Below are 6,039 nucleotides of genomic sequence, written 5' to 3'. Positions count from 1 at the left end.
AAAAAAAAAAAAATTAGCCAGGTGTGGTGGTGTGCACCTGTATTCCCAGCTACTTGGGAGGCTGAGGCAGGAGAATTGCTTGAACTAGGGAGGCAAAAGTTGCAGTGAGCCAAGATCACACCACTGCACTCCAGCCTGGCGACAGAGGGAGACCCTATCTCAAAAAAAAAAAAAAGGGCTAGGCACGGTGGCTCACGCCTGTAATCCCAGCACTTTGGGAGGCCGAGGTGGGTGGATCACGAGGTCAGGGGTTCGAGACCAGCCTGACCAACATGGTGAAACCCTGTCTCTACTAAAATACAAAAATTAGCTGGGCGTGGTGGTGGGCGCCTGTAATCCCAGCTACTCGGGAGGCTGAGGCGGGAGAATTGCTTGAACCAGGGAGGTGGAGGTTGCAGTGAGCCGAGATTGTGCCACTGCACTCCAGCCTGGGCAACAGAGCAAGACTCCATCTCAAAACAAAAAAAAAAAGCAGAGGCAGACAATGGACAGACCGACAACCAAGTGTCCTAACTCCTGGGCTGGTATCCCCTAGCAGAAGATAGAAGGTAAGTCCCCGGCTTCTCTCCTGGGAGGGGGTTGCAGTGTGACTTGGGTTAGCTGCCAAGGCTATGCTGCTTCCTGGCCAGGCCTGCTCCTGACTTGCTATGTGATCCCACACACGACACTTTGCCTCTCTGGGCCACAGTTTCCTCATCTGTGAAATGCACCCACTGCAGCCCCCACTTCCTTGGGTTGTTGGGAGGGCGAGAGAGGCAAACGCAGGTCCAGCCTCCGCGAGCCCTGGCTGTGGCTGCTGAGAGATAGGCACAGAAAAAGGGGCAGATTGGTACAGGACAGGGAATCCTGACAGGCACGCACAAGGCATAAGACCTGGGAATCCCAACCACAGAGATGCTGTGTTGCTGCGGCAGAGGCACCTCGTCAGTGCTGGGGCCCGTCTGCTCTTGGCCCGGGCACCAGGGCAGTTTCTGGCACCCCTAGGAGAATGAATAGGGCTCAGTGTGGTGGCTCTGCTGAGCTCAGAGCCCCCTTTGTGCTGCCTGGAGTGGCCGTTAGGAGTGCAGCCGAGGACCTGCCGGCGGGTGGCTGTCCTGCGGGAGCTCTTCAGCTTGCACTGGAGGGCAGGCCAGTCGGCCCAAGTTCCCCTGCCCTGAACATCCCTGAGTGCTTTCGGACCTCCAGGCCTTTTGCTCAGGCTGGCCCCACCCGCCTCAGGCTTTTACCTCCTTGGGATCCCTCCAGGTTGGCTTGAGGCTATAGGGCCCTAGGATCCCTGAATTCATTTCTTTCTTTTTTTTTTTTTTGACAGAGTCTTAAAAAAACTGCAGACAGAAACTTAAAAAGCAAAAGCTCTGGCCGGGCATGGTGGCTCACGCCTGTAATCCCAGCACTTTGGGAGGCCGAGGCAGGCGGATCACGAGGTCAGGAGCTTGAGATCATCCTGGCTAACACAGTGAAACCCCATCTCTACTAAAAATACAAAAAAATTAGGGGGACGTGGTGGCGGGCGCCTGTAGTCCCAGCTATTGGGAAGGCTGAGGCAGGAGAATGGCGTGAACCTGGGAGGCGGAGCTGGCCGTGAACCGAGATCACGCCACTGCACTCCAGCCTAAGGAACAGAGCGACACTCCATCTCAGTTAAAAAAAAAAAGAAGCTCCAGGCTAGAGTTCAGTGGCGCGATCTTAGCACTGCAACCTCCGCCTTCTGGGTTTAAGGAATTCTCCTGCCTCAACCTCCCTAGTAGCTGAGATGACAGGCGCGCCCCACCACGCCCAGCTATTTATTTATTTATTTATTTTTTAGTAGAGGCGAAGTTTCACTATGTTGGTCAGGCCTGTCTCGAACTCCTGACCTCAGGTGATCCTCCAGCCTCAGCCTCCCAAAGTGTTGGGATTACAGGCGTGAGCTGCGGCACCCATCCCCCTGCTCTCACTTCTGTCCCCTATCCTTGCCCCTCTTCCTCAGTCTGTGACTCAAGCAGGGACAGTGTGGTGGGGGCCTATGGAGAGGACAGAGAAGACAGGCTCACGGACAGGGCAGGTACCATGAAGAGTTGGAGACCTTAAACTTCATCATCAAAGGCATCAGACCCATGCAATTCTAGGTTCAATCCCCACCTCCATGACCTTGGACAAGTCATGTCACCTCTCTGAGCCTCTTTTTCTTTCCCCATCAGTAAAACAGAATATAACATCCCTTACATGATCTCATGGCAGTGAAATAAAATATTTATACCAAGGGTATACTTTTGATTTAATTCCCTTGTGTCCTTATTTGCATATTCCAAACAGACCTCAAGCCTTCTGAGAGAGGCCAGGGCCCCTTCCATATGAGGACTGGATCACGCTTCCCCCTCAGCTGATCTGACACTGGGGACAGTGTGGGCTGATGGCAAATGACCCTGGGCTTTAACAGTAAAGAGACCTGGCTTTGAATCCCAGCTTCATAGCTTCCTGGCTGTGGAGCCTGGGGCAGGCCACACTAATCTGGGCCTCAATTTCCCCTTTTGTAACTTGGGTCTAGTAATAGCAACCTCCTAATAGGGGTGCTGGACAGTTTCAGGGAGACAACGCAAGTCAGCCCCAGGCCAGACACTGAGTCAGTTCCTGGCTAGTGTAGGCAGAACTTCTGTGATTGACTGATTGATTGGAAAGGGAGTTTCGCTCTTGTTGCCCTGGCTGGAGTGCAGTTGCCCAATCTCAGCTCACTGCAACTTCCCTGTCCTGGGCTCGAGTGATTCTCTTGCCTCTGGCCTCCTGGGTACCTGGGATCACAGACGCCACTATGCCCGGTTAATTTTCTGTATTTTTATTAGAGACAGGGTTTCATCATGTTGGCCAGGATGGTCTTGAACTCCTGACCTCAGGTGATCCACCTGCCTCGGCCTCCCAAAGTGTAGGGATTACAGGCGTGAGCTACCACGCCTAGCCAATTTTTTTATTTTTATTTTTTTTGAGATGGAGTCTCACTCTGATGCCCAGACTGGAGTGCTGTGGTACAATCCTGGCTCACTGCAACCCCCACATCCCAGGTTCGAGTGATTCTCCTGCCTCAGCCTCCTGAGTAGCTGGGATTACAGGCATGTGCCACCACACCCGGCTAATTTTCCTATTTTTAGTGGAGACAAGGTTTTACCATGTTGGCCAGGCTGGTCTCAAACTCCTGACCGCAGGTGATTCACCTGCCTCCTCCTCCGAAAGTGGTGGGATTACAGGTGTGAGCCTTTTGGAGGAAGAGGCAACTTCTGTGATTTTAGAGGGCTGTGGGTATCACATGGCTGTTCTCTGTCCTGTACCCCTGCTATGCAGTTGACCCACTGTCTCTTCAGATGCACCAGCAGCCAAGAGCAGCCCATTCCATGACTCCATCTTCTCCTTCCCTCCCATACTTCCCGTCTGTCTCTGCTCAGAGGAAAACAGGGGGTTCAGGCTGGGGTCAGACAGCTGTCCAGCGCCTCCCTTTACTGCGCTGCTCTCACCTTCTCTGTTAAATGGCAGCAGGACCAGCAGCTTTCTTGGGGCAGACATCTACCAAGGACTGGCCACATGCCCAGCCCAGCCTTGCCAGTTTAGCCGATCCCTGGGAAGCAGGAAAAGTTTCCAGCGAGAAATCACTCATTTCTTCTTACTTGTACCTGGGTTTTGCCAGCTTGGTGATCTGGGGCCCCAGACCTGGGCAACCTGGGTAGCCTTGTGACAGGCTTCTGGTCTTTCCTGCCTCTCTTGCCTGCCTGCATCCTACAGTGGGGACTGAGGCCCTGAGGCCCCAAGGGGAAGTGACGGGCGGATGTTGGGGTTCAGACCAGGGATGGTGGGGTATAGGTGACAACTCCACCGGAACTTCTGCTAGGGCCTCTGCCCACAGGATGTGACTTCGGGAGGGCTCATGGGAAACAGCAGGCCCTGGCCTGAGCTGTAGTCGGATAGTGGAGGCCACACAAGCCCACCACAGATCCCCACCCACCATGCTACTGCTCAGACCAGTGGTGCCGTGCCCCAGCAATGCCGTGGCTCCACCCCTAGGCCAGATGGGCAGGGCCCTGAGATGGGGAAGTGCTGGGGTTTGTGCCAGACTGACCTGGTTCAAATACCAGTATGGTCACTGACCAGCTGTTTGACCCAGGCCAAGTGATGTCACCTATGAGTCTCAGGATCCTGATGTGTACAATGGAGGTGACAACAGTACCCATATGGTTGAGTGGCAACCGAGATAATTCCCATAAAGTGCTAAGCAGGGCTGGGACCATTTATTTTCCATCAATAAATTGTCATTACTAAAATTTTTATGGTCTCCCTCCTTATCCTCTCCACCTCCAATTTAGCTAACAGCCTCCTGCTTCTAATAGTGTACCCATGAACCTGACCCTACGTCTCCTCCCTGCCTAAACCGTCTCTGGTTCTACACTGCTCTCGGGAGGAGAGGCTCCTTCCTCCTCAGCCTGACTTTCCAGCCCCTCCCTGGTAATGCCCTTCCCCAGAACAGGACCTCTTGTGACATCAAGGTCATCAAAGCCATTCCAGCCTCCTCCTAGGAGGCTTTGAGGCTAAGCAGTGTGGGGTGAGAGCTGGGAGCCACCCCGAGGGTTTTTTTTTTTTTGAGACGAAGTCTCACTCTGTCACCAGGCTGGAGTGCAGTGGCAAGACCTTGGCTCACTGCAACCTCCACCTCCTGGGTTCAGGCGATTCTCCTGCTTCAGCCTCCTGAGTAGCTGGGACTACAGGCACCCAACACCATGCCTGGCTACGTTTTGTATTTTTAGTAGAGATGGGGTTTCAACATATTGGCCAGGCTGGTCTCGAACTCCTGACCTTGTGATCTGCCTGCCTCGGCCTCCCAAAGTGCTGGGATTACAGGCGTGAGCCACCACGCCCACCCCAAGGGCTTCTTGCAGGAAGAGAGGGTGCTTCTTGCAGGAAGAGAGGGTACCCAGGGTCTAGGGGAGTGTGGACTCAGGGGAGAATAGCCCTGAATGCAGGAAGGCTTAGGGAGACAGTAGAGAGATTTGCATGGCCACAGCCTGGGGGGTGGGGTGTGAACTGGAAAGAGCTTCCAATGTCACATTCAGGTTCTTCGGGGACAGAGAGGCCAGACTGGGGGGCCAGGTCTCAGGATCCACCCGCAGAGGGCTGGAGAGGAGGGGGCAGATTGAAGCGGGGCAGAGGAGGCAGAAAAGACGGCTTTGCTGGAGGCTGTCCTTGGGCAGAGCTGGAGGGGAATCTGGGGCCGCTGGAGCCAGGAAGATGCAGGCGAAGGGATGGGCGCCATGGGGGAGGGAAATGGGGGGTGAGTGGTGAGCTCCCGCCTGCATAAGGACAGCAGGTCTCCCCACTGCTCTCCTCCTGGCCCAACCGCGAATAGCGTGTCAAGAGAATCCCCTTCACAGTCAGACACCCAGCTTCGGGTCCCAGCTTTGTCGCCGTGTGACCTTGGGCAAATGACCTCACCTCTGAGCCTCAGTTCCTCTTCTGCAAAATGGGTTAGTGATCCTGACTATGGAGCTGTTGATTCAGGATTCGGCGGGAACGCCCAGCACTTCCTGAGCACACAAGAGTGCTGAGAAAATGGTAGCTGTTTTTTGCGATTATTGACTCGGGGCCCGACCAGCTCTGGCGCGACTCGGCGAAGGCGCGAGTCCTGCGGGTCCCATCCCTGCCTCCTGGAGAGCCAGGCTCCAGCGATAGAAGGCCCGGGCGTTGCTTGCTCGTCGCCTCCGGTGCCGCCGCGCCCCCTGGCGGCCGTCGGTTGCCATGTCAACGGAGGGTGGCGGGGACCGGGGGAGGCGGAGGCGGGGGCCGTTCTCTCCTCCCAGGGCCGGAGGACGCTCCCTCCGCGCCTCCCGCCTTCGCCTCTTGGGGGGGCACACCGAGCCGGGGAGGAAGGGGCTCTCCACGGCAGCCGGCATGTGGGGGTAAACTGAGGCACGCGGCTGGGCGCCCGCAGCCAGGTGCCGAGCGCGGGGCCCCACCTCCGAAGGCGGAGGAGGGGCTGCGGGCGGTGACGCGCCGAGGGCGGCCGGCGGACAGCGAGCGGGCGGG

The sequence above is a fragment of the Rhinopithecus bieti genome, unplaced genomic scaffold (assembly GCF_001698545.2).
Source record: "Rhinopithecus bieti isolate Rb0 unplaced genomic scaffold, ASM169854v2 scaffold_22745, whole genome shotgun sequence".
NCBI classification, from domain to species: Eukaryota; Metazoa; Chordata; class Mammalia; order Primates; family Cercopithecidae; genus Rhinopithecus; species Rhinopithecus bieti.
Note: the sequence above shows the minus strand (reverse complement) of the source record.